The sequence below is a fragment of the Pteropus vampyrus genome, unplaced genomic scaffold, assembly GCF_000151845.1.
Source record: "Pteropus vampyrus isolate Shadow unplaced genomic scaffold, Pvam_2.0 Scaffold107, whole genome shotgun sequence".
In the NCBI taxonomy this organism is placed as follows: Eukaryota; Metazoa; Chordata; class Mammalia; order Chiroptera; family Pteropodidae; genus Pteropus; species Pteropus vampyrus.
Genome location: NW_011888888.1, coordinates 5,102,977 through 5,124,590, shown reverse-complemented (window position 1 = coordinate 5,124,590; position 21,614 = coordinate 5,102,977). Strand labels below are relative to the sequence as shown.

The 21,614-nt window shown below is 32.6% G+C and overlaps 1 pseudogene; it reads right to left on the bottom strand.

Moving 5' to 3' along the window:
• Positions 1 to 2,838: 2,838 nt before the first annotated feature.
• On the bottom strand, positions 2,839 to 2,956 carry LOC111743136 (annotated as a pseudogene).
• Between the last annotated feature and the right edge of the window lie 18,658 nt (positions 2,957 to 21,614).

The following is a 21,614-nucleotide window of genomic DNA, read 5'->3' as shown; positions in this document are numbered from 1 at the left end:
AGAGTTTATTATTCTATAGTGCATAGAGTTTGCAACAAATCAGATTTGTTAATCAGTGAATATGGCAACATTAACAGCTTTATTGATTTGCCTACAATACACTATTCTGGGAAAAAAAAATCAGTTTTGACCTTCTACTTTTGATGCATATAGGCAATTTTAAATGAATAAATTAAAGAAATAATGTTAAATACTGAAAGATTACTTACTTGTTGGAGAATGTAGATCAAATTCTCTTTTGTATCTGCAAAGCACCATTTCAGTTCCTTTTAATGTTAACATGATGTAAACTATCCACATGGTAGGTATACATAATAATGTGAAGCAAATGAATTTAGCCCCATGGGAATTTGCAGTGAGTGAAAAGGGGTTTAATTATCCATCTCGGCAATCGTGCAGATGAATATCAGAGTGCCTTATTTTAAGCTTATAAATGAGAAAAGCTAAGTAAACAACTTTATTCCTAACGTTTTTCTAGTGATGGACTATACTTAAAACAATTTAATAGACTTGATGCTTCATATATTTGAACTACCATTTGAAAAATCAGAGAGATAGTTGTTTTGAAATAATGTTATAGTGGACGAAGAAAAAAGAGAACCAAATACTCGATAATGACCACATGAATATTCTTCAATAGAAATCTGAGTAAGAATAATCCAAGAAAAACATATGAAAGTAGCCTGCATAACAGTGGAAGGAATATCAGTTTATAATTTACTTGTTTTAGAATAGTCATTTGCTTCTTAACTAATAAATAAAAGCATATAACAAAGGCATTTTAAGTATAAAGAAGTTTTAAAAATATTTTTATGCAATCTTAAAGAATTGATATTATTTTTCTAATTATTTTACTAATATATACTGAAATTCAAAGCCAAGCAGCCATTAAGTGACAAACTCTTAGCTTGTATCCCTATTTAATTTAAAAAATGCTGTTTCACTTGGCCATAAGAACATTTACAGAAGATTCCATAAAAAATAGAACTATGAATATTTGCTAGCTATTTGCAAACATTAAATGACATTACAATAAATGTACATTAAAAGAAGATATATTAAAATGTCTTCAAATATGTTAAAATAAAAAACAAGAAATTATATTTTTAAAAAGCATTGAATAATATGGCAACCTCCTAAATTGATAGTCCTTTAAATATTTCATGCAACTATTATTTACTGCTATCTACTAATATAGTAGCACTTCCCTCTAGAGCATTTTATCCTTTAGATGCAAACAAACAAACATAAAAACAATGATTTTCTAACCTAAATATTTAGATAAATACGAACAAAACACACCAGGAGCTAGGATTGAGTAGTCATGATTTAACTGGAATTTTATAAGATTCTTAAAAACAAATAAGCATAAAAAAAACAGGAATATCCAGAGATAAAGTATCAACTTTTAGGTTTTTGTTGTTGACTTTATGTTATTTTAGATTCTATTGCTAGATTCTTATCTTATGAAGGTCAAAGTCAGGAAGAAATATATACATATATGTCAAGATATATATATTTGTGCATAAATCTCATAGAAACTTAACAACATATAAATTATAGTCAAAATGCAACTTTATTTTTGTCTCCCATTTTCCTTTCAAAATTTATTTAATTGATAAATCTTTTTTAGTACCACTGGATGAAATATGGGCAGGTTTCATGACTTTTCCATTAATTATTAAGTAATCAAGTAGCGAATATTCACTTTTAGTAAAAACAGAGGTCAAATTAGAAATTGAAAATATACAGTCCAAGATGTCACTTAATATATAAATCTTCATTATAAATAAAGACTCCTTTTCCACCTTGCTAACAGTTAGGTATTCTCTGACATTTGGAAGAAGTACTTGGCCTTTTGGTTTTCCTGTTCTGCCTACCTTCAAGTACGAGAGAGAGGAGGATACCGAGAACAAGACAGTTTTCACTTGAACTACTCACTGTTTGTTCCTATTGTAAATTAGTGCTAGGCCTGGCAAATGTTTAGAATCATCTCTTTTTCTAGTTGGGTACTTTAAAGGTTCTTCTGAGATTCCCCTGGCATTCTCCCACTTGTATGTAGTTTCCTTGACTTCAACAGATGAATCTCTATTTCAAAAGGGAGTTTGCAAATCCCTCAGAAGCCCCTAAGAAGCTCTCGTATACCCTGGCTTATTGCTGCTTAGGTCTCTTTGACCGTGTGTGCTAGTGGCCCTGTTGGCCAGAACCCAAGGAGACTCAACACTGGCTTTCTAGTGCTCAGGTCACTTCTGGTTTAAAGGAAACACACATCTTTTGCTCCAGTACTGTCTGATTTCAACCCTATAGCAACTGTCCTGGCCAAAAACCATAGAATTGATTTTCTTTCTTCTAAAGATTTCCTGAGTCAAAATATTCCCCCAAATTATAGTGGTCACACACTAAGTTTTTAAGTGATCCAGTTAAAGCACCACTGTACACTAGGCTTCATGTGACAAAGTTGGCAACTATCCCTTCGGGTGGAGGAGGAAATGTAGCTCAAAGAAAAACTTTTTCAGGAAATTCATTATCATCTACATGCTCTGATCCAGGTTTCACATACTTGATTTCACTAGATTGTCTAGAATTAAAGAACCCAGTTCTAGAACATTCACTTCCGAGTCCCGCATTTTGATCTCGCATTTCACCCTGGTATGAGCACCTATATATTCTGGTGCCAGGTGGAAATTTCATTTATAACACTGGTTTGCTCAAAAGGCTCACAACTTACAAAAGACATGCTGTCTTTTTTTTTTTGCAAAGCAACCCTTGGTTGACCTCACAGATTGCAAGGAACTTGTCAACTTACAATCCTTTATTTTTTTTTTTTTTATTTTTTTACACCTATAGCACCTGGTCTTCCTAGGTGGTCTCCCATCCAAGTACCAATCAGGCTTGACCCTGCTTAACTTCCGAGATCAGATGGGATCGGGCTTTTTCAGGGTGGCATGCCATAGAGAAGAAAAGTTGTCTTAAGGAATGAGGAAAATACAAACAACAAATACTTTTTAAAAATGAACTTAAAGCAAATTAAATGATGTTTTGGCTAGGGATATCTACAGAGAAAGTACATTCATAAAATCCATATAGAGTTTATATATATAAGATATTTGTAGTGAAAATCATGACGTAAAGAGATTGTGTAAAATCTGCATCAGTACATTCTAATAGGCCTATTTCAGCAGAAAACAGCTTAAAATGCAAATGGACAAAATATTAACTCTCAAGTTCTAAGCTACTTTAAGAATTAACACAAAGATGAAAAGCACATGAGTATATTTTCTTGAAATGCTATTCAGGCTATGCATGGCAGTGTGTCTAGATGGACATTTAGAAACATCGGTTGAGAGTATTTGGGTCTGCTGGATTTTATAATAATGAGAAAATGATTGATTAAGCAGAATTAAAATAAAAATCAACCTTTCCATTCTCTTTGGCTTTTTTTCTCCTGCCAGGAGGGCAAAAATGATTGCCATTTAATGACTACAAGATTTTTATTATAGCAGCTATTTTTCTTCTTTCCTTCTCCATAACAGTCTCAGACACATTGTAAATATTGCTGATTCATAGCTCCTCTCTCTCTCTCTCTCTTTATCTCTTTCTCTCTCATAAACAAAACATCTCTTTCTGCTAACTCTGCTTTATTTATGTCTTTAATGAATGTCTACCAATTACAATTCCTAGATAAATTTGTGTCTAGTATGCCTGTTCGTAGGCTGACTCTGAAGCTACACATAGTCAAGATAGATGACCGGGATGGTGTCCAATGATTGACCAGACAGTGAACAGGTGGTTATGAAGTAAACAGACTTGATCAATGTTACCAGGGCTGAGGAAAATGTTGCCAGGAGGTATAATAGCAATTTTTCTAGTCATGATGTTAGTGAATGTCTTAATATGTATCTTACCTGTATTGGTTATACAATAATACATCTAACAAAGTTTATAGCTCTTAGCTGTATGTATCCTTTTTATCTTCATTGGTCCAGTACAGTACTTTCACTTATTCAAATGAAACCACCAATTTTTCCAGGCCCTTCTCTAAGTGCAGAGAATATTGAGCTAATTGAGATAGTGCCTATTCTCATAGAGCTTTTTCTTTATTGAATAAAAAATGATTGAGATGAAAATTAATATTTATTGAAAATTTTATAAAGGCACTGTGAATTTAATATGCACCATTTATTTTTGAGTATCTCTTAAGTACTAGGTATATATACTTAGGAAAGCATGGTTTATAAGAGGTCAAAGTCCTATGCTAGACTGCCTCTATTAAAATCCTAGTGCCCTTGCTTACTTCCTGTGTGACTTAAGTAAGTCAACCTCTCTGTGCCTTAGTTTTTTATTTGTAAAATTGAAATAACCATATTACCAACACTATGAATTTATTTTTAGGACTAAAAGACATAATAACTGCAAAAAGCTTAGAATGTTTGAATTAATATTAAATTCTAGCCATGATTTAACCTATGAAAGTTAAAAAAGGGACATGCTTATAATATGTATCTTAAGAGATAACTGTGAAATGCGATCTAGGGGGTTCAAGAAATTGTAGAATTTCAATTATTTTTGTATTAGTTAATAAATTGTTTCTGGGGCAATTCCTGCTGTTTCCTAATTAATGGGTATTTCTTGAGTGTGTATATATGTGTGTGTATATATATGTGTGTGTGTGTGTGTGTATATACATATATTCATTTAGAGAGAATTATGTATATGAAGACAGATATACAGCTTCATAGTTGAGATTTTTCTCTCTTAATCTCTTCCCATCTAGAGTTCTCTAGTTTTTTTCCACAGTAATTAAAAATATATATTTTTTCACAGTAATTAAAAATATATATATTTTCAAAAGGAATATGTAGAACATATCTTTTCTGAACTATTTTTTTTAAAATTTCCTTAAATATGTCCATATTTACAGGTATAAGATAACTTGCCTGGTATATGATTCATTTGTCTGGTATATGCTTCTTGGTTTGCAACAGTATGAAGATACTATTCATTGTCTTCTAACTGTCACAGTTTCAAATGTGAAGTCTGATACCAGAAAGAAAAAGTGAAGAATAATATTGGTTTTGGTTTAAGTAATCAAGAGAAAAATAGAGTTCCCTCATTCATTGAGATGAAGAAGAAAATCAGGAAGAGCAAGTTTGGGAGGAAGGACTAAAGATTTGTTTTAGTTTTTGGATGTGATAAATTCGAGGTATCTAGCAGACATTTACATGAGGTGTAAAGTCGGCAGTTGAGTATCTGAGCCCAGAATGCAAGAGAGAGATTAAGTAGGAAAGAATTGTGATTTGCAAGCCTGTAGATAATATTTAAAGCAATGAGACTAGGTGAGATGAGTTAATGAGTGAATGATGATAGAGAAGAATTGAGTTTCAAGGATTGAATCCTGTGGCATTTCAACTTTTGGTGATTGGAAAGAAGAGGTGAAAATGAGAGGTCTGAGGAAAGGGAAGAAAAACCAGGTCTGTGCCGTGAATAAAGATTTTCAAGAACTTTATCAAAGTCTGTTTAGAGATCAAATATAACAGAGACTGACTACTAGATTTATCAACATAGAAATCATTAGTCTCTTCATCAAGATCAATTTTAGAGAAGTGCTGAGGGAAGATGAAAGTCTAACTATAATAGATTTAGGAGACAAGAGGAAACCAGGAGACAACCCATAATGACAATGTTTTCGAGAGATGTTGATATGAAAAGATCAGAAAACTCTGTTGTGTAGATTCCTGTTTGCCAAATTTTTTCCACTCTCTGCTCTCATGTCTGATCACACCTGGCATTTGCCCAGCCTGAATGGGAGCAAGTTGGTACTATTTCTCTTGTTCTCCTAATATCTATTTTATCACAACCAATATTCAGATCTCACTTATACTTTACTGTCCTGAGTTGCTCCAGAAATAAATATTCAGAAAAAAATTAATTGAAAAATTTAAATTATGAATCATAAAACTTTTAGAAGTAGAAATTAGAAATTATTTGTTCTAAACCAGTGATTCTCATTAGTTTTTCATCACAATGCACACATATAGCTGAAATAATTTGTACATCACATTTGGGAACCACTTTTTTTCTCACTCAGGGAAACAAGATATTTGCTAATTTATTTGAAAAAAAGGTAAATTATTTTCAAAAATTAGTACATTCTCATGAGTAATAAATTATTTCCTTTCTAGTTCATAGCTATCATGATACTCTAAGTATGTGTTGACACAATGTAAGAATTGTTTTTACTAGTGACTGCATTTACAAGTTGGGAGTATGTAATCTGAATAGATAAAGCAACACACTAAAGCCACCTAACTCCGAAAGCGAGTAGCTTGGAGTAGGACTCGGCTCTCTTCGAGGACAGAGATAGAAGAAGTTTCAGGTAGGTAAATTCTAAAAGAAGTGAAATGGGCTTGGGCTTCATTTCCTGACTGGAAATTCTTTTTCTGAGAGGGAACTAGGAGCCAAATCTCATTAAGGCAAATAGGTTTTTCTGAGTTCTTAAACTTTTATCAAGTAAAGTAACTAGTGAAAAACTGCTACACCTGGAGAAAGAAATCAGGCCAAAGTTATATGCTGCAATTGTACCAGAAGCTGGAAATATCAGAAGTTTATATAGTTCTATAGAATTTTTTAAGTCTCAAGGAAGAATTCAATGTAAAATTATATTTTACAGTTCAATAATAGAGCTTTCTAACTTTCCAAGGGCTTTCACATAATTTTATTTGATGCCCACAACAAACTTTGAAACAGGCAAATTTTATTTTCTTCATTTTAGTAATGAGGAAATGAGACACAGAAGATATACAATATTTGCTCAAGATCACAAAACCAGTAAATTATAGAATTGGGATTGAGTGCAGATCCCTGATTATAAGTCTAGCACTGTTTTCACTTAATGAAGTTTCAAGTCATAACTGAGAAATGGAAGACCGCCAAGAGATTACATGATTTATGTATCAACTGGTAATGTAATCTAGGGAGAATGTTTAAAATTTAATTATGTTAAGCTTGTAGCTATTCATCTCACCAACAGACTAAAATGATATATCAATTGAAGTTACTGTACTCTTTCCTTTTCACTCTGGAAGACAGACTATGCCTACCTAAGTAGTCCTGGGTACTTTGGATTTTTTTGTATTAATAACATAGATTTGAAAAATTTCTCTGCCACCCATTTCCACACTATTTCACCATTTAAAACCTGTATTTCACCATTTAAAAGCTGTATTCCACACTATTTCACCATTTAAAACCTGTATTTCACCATTTAAAAGCTTTGGGTACATTAACTAATCTTGGTTCAATTTTCTAATTTTTAAATTAGGGAAAGTTTTATCTACTGCAAACCATGTATGTGAATAATAAGGATTAAATCTTATAAAGTGAGTACAATAAAGGGGATCAATTGTATGATGATGGGTGGTAACTAGATTGAGAGTGGTGATCACTATGTAGTATATCCAAATATAGAATTATAATATTATACACCTAAAATATATATAATCTTACCAATTTTACCATAATAAAAAAAAGAGCATGAGGTTTGTTATCAATTATAAATGTTCATCAATAAATGTGTTTCAACTTGGACCCCAAGCCACATCATACTGGACATACTGGTTTAGCCTTAAATAAATATTTTAAAGAACCCACCCTAATGCAGTACACAAATGATAAATTAATTAGGAAAAATAGCATGAGACAATGGAAATTTTAAATCGAGAATTTGAAAAGTTAATGTAGAAGAAACATTTCAAAGCACAAAAGACAAACAAAACAACTATGAGAAATAAAGGAAAAAATCATATATGCCAAATAAGTTATTTCATTTTATTAATAATTTTTTTCTGACACTTTTGGTCACAATTTGCAATAATTCAACAAGACAATAAAAATATGTAGAACTAGACTTCGTATTTTACTCATCATTTACACACATAAATAATCCTGGTTCTCTACCAAAATCCTGGTCATCCTGAATTCCTCTCTTTTTCTAATTGTCAGTATATCTTGTCAGGTATAATTTCGACATCCATCCATAATAGGGCCATGCTCACCTCATCACCTTCACTGCTAACAACTTCTTTCAAGACACCAATATCTTCCAGCCTCCTCTGCAGTCTTCCTATTATATATTCATTCCACCTGCCAGGGCCTCACTACCCTACCGCAAATCCGTCAAGCTCAGGACTTTGAGGCTTTTGACTGGCCTTTGCTGCACAATCTTAGATTGCTCTTCCCTGGATGTTTACACAGTACCTCTCCTCTTTATCAGAATTGGTTTCTCTGTGAGGCGATCCTGAGTTCCCTATTTGAAATCGTGGCACTCCAGTCCCCTAATTTCTGCTTTAACATGGCTCCTGAGCCAGTATCACAGTACCATATTTATATATTTATTTTATTTTTCTTTCTTGCTAAGATGTTAAGTTCTATAAGGGCAGGAAGTTCTCTGTGTTTTAACTGTTATATCCCCACAACATGGAATAGCACTTGCCCAGTAGTAGTCAATTAGTATTTTTTTGGAACACATTACCCTTTTTAAATAATTTGATTATGGAATAATATGAATTATTACACATCAAATAGTTCATTTCCATGCTGCATTTTCATATAAAACTGTTCTACCATTAAGTACTTATTGAAATAATCTTAAAGGATTCTATTATAGAAAGAAAATTTTAATTCAATTATTTCTTTTAATATGTATAGTATGTTTGTATTTTGTTTTCTGTGCAGCAGTATTAGCCTGAGATGTTAGATGACACCTTTTATTTCTGCTTTACTTTGACTTTAGAGGTATCTAAACTATAAAATTATTAGGTAGAAGTATAATTAGCCATAGGAGCACACCAAAAAAGTAAATACTAATGAATCAATGCCCCAACCTGAGGGGCATTGATATTTCAAGAGGCTATTTCAAGAGGCTATTTAATGTTTTCATCAATGATAGATTACACATCATACACATTTGAGTTTCTGAGCAAGGAGCAATGGTTGGCAGAAAACATGCTCAAAGTTCAAACTGATCTTCATTCTCTAGAAAAGGATCACAAATAAATGTAATGGAATTAAGTTACAAGTTACCGTAATACATCTTTGGGGGAAAGTAACTGAATAAAAGAGGACAGAAATACAGTTCAGGAAAAACAGCAAAATTGTTTAATCCATACTATTTATTAGCCACTATCCTATATAGAGAATAGGATACAAAATGAGTAAGTCATGGCACCTACCCTCAAGAGTTTCTTTTCCATTGCAAGGAGGCAGAAATAAACAATAAAAAAAAATGTATAATGCAAGTTTAAAATTTCCTTAAGTGTTGAAACAGAAGAATACAAACGATAAGAACACAGCGGGAAAAATAATTATGAATGAGACCATTAATATGTGATCTTTCAGCATAAGCAGCCATTCCGTTTTCATCCCTATGTCCTTATTCCAAACTACCAGAAGAAGCAAATGGACTGTCTCCATTAAGTCAAGAGATTGGATATGATACCTGCTGTCCAGCTCTACTCCAATAAGCAGTGTATAAGAAAAGGAAGAATAACACAAATTAGCACACTTATAGAGGTTACGTTCCTGAAGGTTGACAGTGTGTAATTCTCTCAGGGAGGAGTTTGAGCAAAGCAGACTCCAGTTATACCGAAGCTTGAAAAAGTGCCTCTATGTATTATCTATGAATGCTGAAGAGAGGAGGTGGGTAGGTACAAGAATTCAAGCCACTTGCTTGCTTTTTCTCCCTTTAATGAACACAAAATTTTGTATTTGTTACTTATTCAGTCAGTACGCTAGTTCAATTTTGCTGTCCACTTGTACAATCAGCAAACTCATAAGGAGATTCTCAGCCCTGAAGAATGGAAAGAAGATGTTGTGCTTGAGTCATGGAGAATGTTGAATGATAAAAACAAATCACAAATTTCAAGAGATTTATTTGTAACTTGAGAACAATCTCATGCCTGTTATTGGGCTAATTATTCAATGAGATTCCTGGTTTTGAAGGGAATCTCATTATTATATATATAAGTAGATTTCACCTGAAACAAAGAATTTTTCCTATAAGATTAAACAAATTCAGAAGGCATTCAAGATATCTAGTGGAACTAACAGATACGCAGCAAGTTGAAAATGTTAGATAAGTGTTTCTGATATAAAGATCTAAAGTACATGATTTTTAAGTATAGTTGTTGTAAAACAGATATGAGGTAGAACAAATAAATACCAGGTTCAAGTTCTTATTTCAGATTCTCCTGTTAGTCACTTAGAAATCTCAACTGAGACAGTTTGCCATTCTGCTCAATGATGAGAAAATGACTAGATAATACCTCGATGTCCCTATCAGAACTGTTATTTCTGTGAAGAAAAATTAAATGTATCAAATCAATCCTTAGGGTACGAACTTACTCTCCTTATTTTAGGTTTTGACTTTATTACAACAGGAAGTTTCCATTTATGGTTCCAAAAAAATCTTGCAACTGCATTTTCCATAAGTTCTTTGAAAATGTTTATGTTTGGATAGTTAACAAGTCACCAGGGAGTCTGTGAATGAGAAAAAGTGCAACTCCAACAGTAAGCCCATGTTTTTATAAAGAATGCCTGCTGTTTTAAGGTCATAGCTGTGAAGCTGCGCTAGTGAAGAAATTAGTCATGAAAACACAGCATAGCACAGCAGGGATTTATTATTCATGAACCATTTCCATTTTTTTGTTTATTTGAAATAAGATAGATTGTGAAAGTGTTGAAATTTCCTCGTGGTACATAACTTTAGGGGAGTGCCCCTCTCTCCTCAACACATCATGCTAATGAAATTATTCGGAAGATATAATCTTTGTCCAAGACTAAAAGTAAAGCAAGGATTTCAACACATGGGAAATTCCAAATGTGCAAACATAAAATGTTACCACACCCATAACTGAATATTCAGTTTGTTTTTCTGAACACATGTACATCTGAGTTTTAAAATTAAAGTGGATGTGGTTCCCTAAACATGAATAAAAAGTGCTGAATTTGGTGCAAATGGGCCTACTCAGAATTACACATCCTAAATGGGAAAACTTAGAAACATGTTCAGAGGAATAATTTTCAAGTTCCTGTAATACTTATACTAATAGGCTTTGCAGGAATTTAATAGAGGGCTTAAAATTTTTAAAACAAGTTTCAATAACTCTCTTGAATTTGTAGTTGATTTATTGTTCTCTTTCTATACTTTCCATGGTAAAAGCACATCTCTTTTCCTAGGATGCACATGTACACCTCTGCTTTTTTATTTCAACACAATCTCAATGTACTCAGAGAATGGATACCTTATTTTAGAGTATATGGTAAAAGATTTGATATTACATTATCACTTCAAATTGTAGTTCTATTTGGTATACGCTGAAATTATTTTTCAACTGTAACAAGTGTATGGTAAGAATCATGAACATCTAACTATCATTACATTAGATAGAGTGAGTATGTTTTGTCAGGTGAGTTTTAATAAATAGCTCCCTCCACCTGTAAATTACCCTCTCATATCAAAGCTGTCTTTTGTTAAAATGCAGAAATTATTTTAAAAGTTATTTTTTTAAAATTTTACAGAGTGTTAATTCTATAAAGATGGTAGCATTAAATGAGGAACACCTTGTGGGAATAAGTTTTCATATGAATCATTTCCTTTGAGTCAAGGCTACCAGGAGGACATGGAAGATAGGAAGAAAAAATTAAAGTAAGAAAAAGGTTTAGAAATGGAAAAGGAGATATAAAGGGTATAATGCAAGATGATTCATTATAACATGTATTCCTTGAGATATGGCAAAATACACCAGTAAATCATGATATATTAATTCAATAAGTACTCTATAACAATGAGGAATAATAAGCTGATGATATATATACAATCTCAAATAAAAAAATATTGAATTAAAGAAGCCAGAAACAAAAGAGTACTTATTGTATGGTTACACTCATATGAAGACCAAAAGACTTGAAAGTAGTCTATAGTGGTAGAATTCAGAATAATTATTAACTTTGGGAGAGAGGATGGTGACTGGAGGGTAATGATGCTAGCACTCTATATCCATATAGAATGTTATTCCATATAATGTTATATAGTTATTTATAACTAATTTACCTTAAAAAATCTGAGAGCCAAGTATGGCAGACAGACTTTAAGATTGCCCACTTTGGTCTCTACCTCCTGCTATTTATGTCCTATGTAATTCCCTCCCATTGAATGTAGATTGAACCCAGTAACTTGTTTTTAATAAACATAATACAAGAAATTACTTTTATATTTAGGTTATATGTGATTATGACTTCCATCTTGCTAGCAGACTCATTCTTTTGCTGACTTTTGAAAAGTAAATTTCCATGCTGGATAGAGGCCCATTAGCAAGGAATTGAGGGCAGCCTCCAACCAATTGAAAGGAAGGAATTGAGGCCTTCAGTTCAAAAGTCTTAAGTAATGCCCAGATTCCTGACTCATAGAATATGAGATAATAAAAGTGTATTGCTTTAAGATGGTAGGTGTTGGGGCAATTTGTTATGTAGCAACAAATAATACACCAAGCAAAACTGATCTGTAACCTAAATTAACCAATGAGTTGCCAGTTCTGTATAACTGAAAAGTATATCATGATATAAAACAGATTATTCAAAGTCACTTTTTTTCTATAATTATGTTCTGACAATTAGGTGTGCAAATAGTCAGACTTTGGGTTTGTCTTGGACTATCAAATTTTCCAGGAGGTAGGTCTTTCAGTTTTAAAAGCAGAATAGTCTTGGGCAAAGCAGGGCAATTGGTCGCCCTACATATTGACTATAAAATATTTTTGCTGCTTTTTTTGTTCTTAACATAATAGAGACTTCATGTTTGTTATATGATTTAATTTTCCAAATATATACATTTAAAAGTATATACTTCTCATCTTAATTAAGAGAGTCACGAAAAGAAAGTTATAAAGATTTGAAAATTTTTTCGTCTCTTTTTTCCTTTTTATTTCTCTTTCTCTCTCTCTCTCTCTCTCTCTCTCTCTCTCGCTCTCGCTCTCGCTCTCGCTCTCGCTCTCTCTCTCTCTCTTTCTCAACCAAGATATGAGAAATCACTTATTATTCTATTTCAATAAAATAAAGCTTTGGGGCCCTATTTTAGAGAATCTGTCTGAATACATTGCTGTTAATGACAAAACCTTGCTGAGATGTCATGAATCAAGTAAGTAAAGGTCAGTTTTGATCAAAGTTGTCATCACTACTCAATCTCACTGCAACAATTTCCATTTCGATGACATTTAAGGTATGAAGAAAGAAAACAATGAGCTCTCCAAATGCAGTTGTTTTTAGATAGGAAATGGCATCTTCTACTGCAAAATTTGTAGAAAAGATTAAGTCATTTCTTCAGAATCATCTCTTAAACACAGTCTATTTCTCTCTGTGTTTCTCTGTGTATCTCCATCTCTCTCTCTCTCTCTCTCTCTCCCTATTTCAGACACACATACCCCCAAAAGCTTATTTTTAAATTCCACATTCCTCTATTGCATGTGATAAATATTGCATGTGTACTCTTGAAAAATGTAGAAAACAAAATTAATTGTTCAATGATTATTACATATTCTCATTAACAGTTAAAGAAAATACAAAGTGAATGTCCAATTAATGTCTTTAAATTTCATTTAAACTTTTCATACATATATGATTTCATTTGTTCATTTAAAAAATAATATATATTATTAAATATATAGAAAGTGATAGCTTTCTAGGAGAGCTACTAGTTAAACCTAATAATGACCATAAATGTGGAGTTTAAGTCTCCCTGTATCAGAGGATGTGGAAAGCATTTGGTCTAATTTTCTGAAGTTATTTATTCCATTAACCTGAAAGTTGCCTGAAAATACTACTACTTTTACCTCAATATCTTGCATTGTGACATTAGAACCCATAGAAAATTAGAAAACCCTGTTAAAATGCAATTAGATCACTTAAAAAAGAACACATATTTAGCCATTATTATCAATTCACCCATTAGTATAGACAAATTGATCATAAAATGTCCTATTTATACCTTAGAAGAGAACAAACCTGGAAAATTAGAAAATGTATTGCATTTTTCTGAGGAGAGAATTTTTAAGTATATGTGGCTTCTTTGCTGGAAGATTATATAAGAAGCACCAGGAATAGTTGGGACACTGGTATGGATGAGTCATCCCAAGAGAGGACAGTATCGAATATTAAAAATAAGCTGATTGCCTTATATTGCACCTGGATTTTAAGTTTTGTTGATACTTTCTTCAAAATAGTTCTGTAATAATGGATTCATTTGTACACCGGTGGGAAAATAAAAACATAATCTTGAATGCTTACATAGAAAAGTTCACTTGTGGGAGGGAATCTCCTCAAGTATAGTTAATATTTCAACACATCTTCATAACACCTTATACTTATGATACAACCTCTGCTTTTTCTTAACCAAGTAGTATATTCTCTGATCTTTCCAGCAATCTGGTGAAAGGAAATCATTTCCTTGTCTGAACTAAATTTTTAGAACCCTGGAGTACACAGAGTTAACATTTAAAAAATAGGTTTATATCCTGTACAACTGAAGAAATTATAAAAAATTAAATCCCAGCAGAAGCATATTTAAAATAATTCACAATATAACAATTTCAAACAAAATCTTTTGAGTAACTCCCTTAATGGATTGTGATACTTTTCTGTACCCAGCGTAAAGACATCCACGGAGCTCACATTTGTCCTACTTTATTAAAAGTAAATGATCACCATCACCAAGAAAGCAGTGGAGCATGAGGTTTAACCATGCAGCGCCTAGAGCCATTGCCAGAGTTCAAAGTCCAGAACTGTCAGTTACCAGCTTTGTGCTCTTGGGTAAGTTACTTCTCAGTCTTCTCAATTGTCAAAAGAACCACACTAGTTAAAAATCTGAATGGATTAAGCTGACACTTAGTAGGAACTTTTAATTGGCCAAAATGGCTGAGCAGAGGGAGGGCTGGTTTGTGAAAACTAAAAGTGTGCCCATCCCATAGCCTGATAGGCACAGACTTAAATTGAAAGATAGAGGATCTGAAGGAGTAAACAAAGAAATACAGCAGATTAGAGAATTATATTATAAAAAGAGTAATGGGTATGGTTACTGTATACGGAATTGAGAATAGATAAATTTGCTACATTTTCTAGAGAACTGACAACAGAACCACCAGCTGAGAACATAAATTATTCCCTAAAATAGCCATTGGGCCAACTTTCTAAGAGCAGAAAGTAAGCTAAGAAAGCTGATTGTTCTCCAAGGAGCATATGTCACTTCATGGTCATTTCACATGTGACTGAAGATCGAAATGGAAAAGAATTCCTGCAAGAGAATGGTGAACAAGAAGGCTACTGCCAGGTACCAGAATCAGAGTCTTAACAAGGAATATTCCCCAGTAAGCCCTTAAAATATCTGCCCAAAAAGCTTTCAGAATTTTCAATAACCAGTTTCTACTGTGTTTTTCTGTTTTTTCCCATTCCCAGTAAGAGTATTTGTTGAATTTTCTCTGTCCTTGTACCGCACTTTTGTATCAGGTGTTGATGGCAGCACAACTTGTGTTTTTAGTTCAAAGTTTTCTGGTTCTAAAAGAGCTGTATGTGAGCCTCATTTTGAAACTACTAGGTGTATCTTCCAAGATGAATTTTGGTATAAATTATCCAATGGTCCTGGACTTCGATCTTGATTCCATAACTGAATGGGCCTTCTATCTTTTCACCTTTAAGGAGCAAATGAGTTATTTGGCACAAAGGGAAAATATGATGCATTGATCAGTTGGAAAATATTAGTTCTTCCAAAGAAGAATGTTGACACATTTCCTTATATGATATTACAAAATCACATTCTTTAATATCTCCACTAGTCTCATCAGATAAGTCTTTAAGTACTGAGAAGCTATCAGGCACACAGTGGCAGAACAAGTTCTCCTGAATTTTAATTTTTGCTTGGAAGCTCAAATTTTATTATGGGTAGCAATCACTGTCAATTGCTTCCCTAGAAATGACATGATCATATGATTCATTTGTAAGAACATATCTGTCAAATACCCAAATCTAAATAACCATGGTTTTTCACTCATTCTTTCAGGAAAAAAATGATGTTTTATGAAAAAAGTATTTACTTGAGCTTGCAACTCAATCGCACAAACACTTTTACCTTTGTTTTAATATACAGCAGAAATAATTTTTGTCTATTGTCAATTTCATCACATAATACTAAAAAGATATAATCACAGATCAAGAGTTAATGAAATTTTAAAATTTTGCAGCTTCATCAGAGACATTCTGAAGTGAAATAGGCTTGTTTGTTTATTTGTTTGTTTTTTGCTCATTCCATTATTCGGACTTAATGATTTGATATAAACTGAGAATCCTAAAGTATACCAGCCAGAAAGACTGTTGAAGCCAAGCATTAACTTGCTCCCTCCTGAGAACATGGTGATCGGCACATTAGGGATAATCATACAAGAACATTAAGAGGCCAAAAGTCTTTAAGGAAATATCATCCACAGCCCTCAGATGACTGAAGCTATCCTTGCTTACTAGAAAGAATTAATTGTTGGGATAGCTGACTTTGTGAAGTTATCTCTATTATAAGAATTACCCAATCAAAATATGTAGCATAAAATTTGTCTCTGATTTTAGGTAATACGATCAATGATACCACCTCAAATGTAGAAGACATTCAGGTCAGCCTCAACTCACTATCCAAGGTTATTTTTGATGATAGAATTGACCTAGATCTCTTTGTGGGTTAAGGTTAAGACCTCTTTGTGGGTTATTTTTGCAGCCATTAACATCCCACCTTATCTGGATTAATGCCTTTGGCTAAGTGGAAAGAAAGATAAGTATACAAAATTAAACAAGAAGACATTAGGTTTTCCAAGGTAAACCCTGAGGGTTTATGACATTTGTTCAGATGATTGGGTCAATGGCTCTGGGGGCCATGATCGAGGTTAACATTGCGGATTGGGTTCATCCTGTTGTTTTTGGTCATGATGGTGGAAGCTTTAGTTAAATGTTATATGAGACAGATTAAACAGATTTTTCCTAGTCTCTTTGTTTATCAGATTATTATAGCTAACATAATAAATAAATTCGTATTATGTTTCTTTTTGTGAGGTGAGAGGAGACATTGAAGGAAGTCAAGACAGAGGGAGGGGGCCACGCTAACTCCCACCAGAGTGAGAGTGTGTCAGTTGTAGACAGATGTCTTACCACTGCTACAGCAAAGTCAGATTCTTTGAACTTTGAAGATGAAAAAGTAAAACTTTCTCATAGAGTAAAGGGTGACTCAGGCAGGAAGATGAATTCTCCTGTGCAGAGTTCCTGAGACACTAGAGAAATGGTGGTACAGGGCATGTGGGGGTACAGTGGCAAGAAGAGGATCCAGTCCCAGCCTCTCCCCTTCAAAGAAAGCTGGGCCCACCACCTGGCCCTGCAGGGTGTGCTGCTTTGAGGGCTGCACCTTCTGCTTCCTTTGCAGGAAAGTCTTTTACAAACTGTATTTCTGTATCTCACAGGCACATATCTGAAGGCTGGTAGCCAATATGCCTGGGGTCATCAAGTCTATCTTTCAAGCTCTGAAGAAAAAAGTGGAGGACAGTCCTGTCCACGATGACAACATGTTTTTGGGAAATTCACCAGAAGGCAAGATGATGGTATAGAAGCAAGGGAAGCAATTGTCGGGTGCAATTTTCCATGAGTCTCACTTTCTTTCAAAATTTCTGAGTAAGACACTATTTACTTTTGTTCCAGACTATCTTTTTAAGTATGTTTTTATGTTGAAAATCCTTGGAAGATAAAAACAGTGACTCCTTTTGGACATAAAATAATTGAGTTTTATAAACTAAGGATTCCTCTCCTGTGATGTAACCCTCTATATGTGCAGGTATCATCTGGCCCTCTTTGCATTGCTTTGTGGGAATAGAGACAGGAGGAACCAGATCAAGCAAATGCAAATAGTCGCTTTCTGTTATTTCTCTGAGTAATAAACTGTACTTTGTCTCTGACCCATTTGTCTTGTATTTTCTACTACTTCAAACTATGGCTGGCTATCTTGTTAGCTTTCAGATTGTGACTGAAAAGATAGGCCATAATTGACATCATTTAGTAGGACAAAGCATAATTACCTCATAGTAAGGCATGTAACATGAAATTGTATTTGCTGATTTTATCACCCTGCTTACCTTTTTATATATGGACAAATTCATGAATTGGAGCAAAAAGGACTACCTTATATACATACATTAGCCCAAAATTCATCAGTTGTTTTAATCTTCCATATCTTTACTGATTTTTAAAAGTTCTTCATTTGTTCATTATTAGAAATGTTAAAATCTACCAATAAGATGTATTTCCATAGTACTCTATATAGTTCTGTCAGTCTTTTGGTTTATTTGTTTTTAGTCTGGATTATTGATATATAGAAAATTTAAAACTTTTATATTTCATAGGTGAATTGAGCTTTTTATCATTGTGTAGCAGCCATTTTTACTTCTTGAAGTCTAAAAGTTGTATGAAATTAATATAGATTATCATCTTTCTTTTGGTTAGTATTTAACTGGTAAATATAAAATTGTGCAGTTATATATGTATAGGTATATGTGTGCATGTAATTATTTTACTCTCAACCTTAGTGTACCCAAATAGATGTTTGTTATAAACACCATATTGTATTGTATTTTCTCCTATTTTGCTATAGTCTAAATTATTTCTTTTTGAGTCATTTATTCAACTCATATATCTGATACATTAACTTAGATTTATTCCAAAATCTTATTGCATGCTTTTTTATTTACCATCCTTTTTCTATTTCATTTTTTAAAATTGCTCCTTACCTTCTTTGTGGTCAATTAAATATTTTTTCTCCTTTTATTTTTCTCTCTTCTAGTTTGTTATGCATTCTATTTCTATTATTCTCTTGTTTTTCTTAGAAAATCTAATGTGCATATGTCACTTATCAACATTTAAAATGAATAATTTTTCCCTTTATCAAATCACTATAAAATAGAAAACTTTAATATATGTTTATTTCATCCCAAAGCACATTCTATTTTTCAGTTCTTTCCTGCATTTCAATCTTAAAAACTTTTAAAATTGTTTTATACACAAACTGTTTATCTATTCCCAGATGTTTGTCGATTTCCATGCACTGTTTACTCAGCATTGTTCTTTGTATCTGACATCTCCTACTAAGATTCCTTTTCTCTTTTCTTTTTTTCTTTCTTTCTTTCTTTCTTTCTTTCTTTCTTTTTTGAATTATAGCTTTTTGTATTTCTGCTTTTCATGGTCTTTTAGTGGCAACCTTTTTTATGTTTTAGTTTTTTCTTGAAATAATTTTATTTTTACCTTTTTAAAAAATCTTTTTTTTTTTTTGTTCTGGGAAGTACATTTTACAATATATTCAGTGATAGATAAATATTTTAACTCATCACTTGGAAGATATTTTTCTTCTTTTATCTTCTATTGTGGTTGAGAAGTCATTAATTGACATTCATTTTTTATCTAATATATTTTTCTCTTTTTGATTGTTTAAGCATTTTTTCCTTTGAGATTTGGTACAAACATTAATTTTTTTGCTGTTGTTTGAGTATGTATGTGTGCTTAATCTGCTTGGGCATTGTTTGACTTCCTACATCAGAATACTGGCATCTTTCATTGATTCTTGAAATTTATCAACCGAAAATTTTTCAAATATTTTCTCCCAAAATTTTATCTCTCCAAGCTTTGAAATACTGTTGTTAAATTTTTTCACTCTATTCTCCATGCAACTTAATATCTCCATATTTTTTTGTGGTAGTCAGAATTCTATGACAACCTTAATATCCCTTTCCCCAGGGAGTATACACATCCTTTATAATCCCATGAGATAACCACTGGCATGTTTAGGTTATATTATATGGCAAGTTGACTTCAGAGAGTTTAACCTGGATGAAGCTGACCAAATGAAATAAGCCCTTAAAAGGGAATGGGCTCTTCCTGAAAAAGAGGTTTATATCTTTAGAGGCATTGGACACAAGGAAGATTCTTTGTTGCTGGCTCATGGAGGATGCCATGGTACAAGGTATATAAGGAGCCTTTAGGACCTGAGAGATATCTAAAGCTAGCAAGAAAATTAGTACTTCAATTCTTATTTCTGCTAACAATCTAAATGAGCTTTGAAGAAGACCTCAAACTCTCAGATCAGAACATAGCTGGCCAACACCTTGATTTCAGCCTAGAGAGACCAGAGCAGGGAATGCAGTTATAGTGTGACTGAACTTCTGACATACAGGCTGTGAGCTAATAAATTAGTCTTGTTTTGTGCCACTAAATTAGTGGTAATTTGTTTCTCAGTAATATAAAACAAATATATTACCCCTCTTCTTTTATATATTTCTTTCTGGATAATTTCTTTATAGCTATATTCCAACTCGCTAATTATCTCTTGTTTTGTCTAATTCCCTGCTAATCATGAATGCCGAATTTGTAATATCAATTATTATATTTTTCATTTCAAAAGTTTTATAATTATTTCTTTATTTCAAATTTTATGGACTCTTATACCTTAATAATATATTTTCAATTCCTTAAAAAGATTATTCTTAAACATAGAACTTTATGGAAATGTTGAGGTCTGGATTCAAAATTGGTTCTTCAGTGAAGAATTGCTTGTTCTTCTGCCTAGTGCCTGGGGGGATTATCAGAGTGAGAATAATTTCAATTGAATTTTTGACTTAAAAATCTGGAGACCACTTGCTATTGATTTTGAGTGAAATCCTAGGTGAAGATTGAAAAATGGTTATACATTCTCAGGGATCTCTCTTGCCTCTCCAAATAATACAAGTATTTGAGAAAGACAATCTTTATCACTGCCCTGCTGGCAGGATAGTGATTAGGGTGAGGAAGATGTAGTCCTAGTTTATCCTTACAAAGAGGATACAGGCTTTTAGGCTCCAAGCTTTATGGAATAAGTTCTTCTGTTTGATTCCTCACCTAGGATTTGTTTTCTGTCCTCTATGTTCTAACTTATTAGGTTGTGAAACTTGGGAGTCTAAGAAAAACCAAGATCAGATACATGGGCATTTATCATGAATAAATTCAGATTTGTTGCTTTATCACTATAGGTTCTAGCCCTTCTTAGTTGCAGTTTTTTGAGGATTCTTCACTTTATTTAAATAAAACTACATGTCTTTATATATTGTTACTATATCTCTAAGTTTTAGAAAATTCATGAGAATCATTGGCATGCTTTCTATTTCATTCCAGCAATTCATAAAACATGACACCAAATATTAACTATATAATATTGCAATGCCTTGAAAATGATATTGCTTCTTAAAGCATTATATCTTAGGCATTACTTGAAAATAACATGTATATCAAGTATACAATCAAACATTATGACCTTAAAACTATTATGAAAATCAGTAATTGGCTAATGATATTCTTCTATCTAAAGGTGATAGGATATTGCCCAATTGGTATTGCTATATTTTAAATGGGAGAAAATATAAAATAATTTTAATGAGGATAAAATTAAATTTAATGTAATATTCATGATCAAACTAAAATTGTTTATTATTTTTGTTTTATTGAAAACATTTATAACTATTTATTTA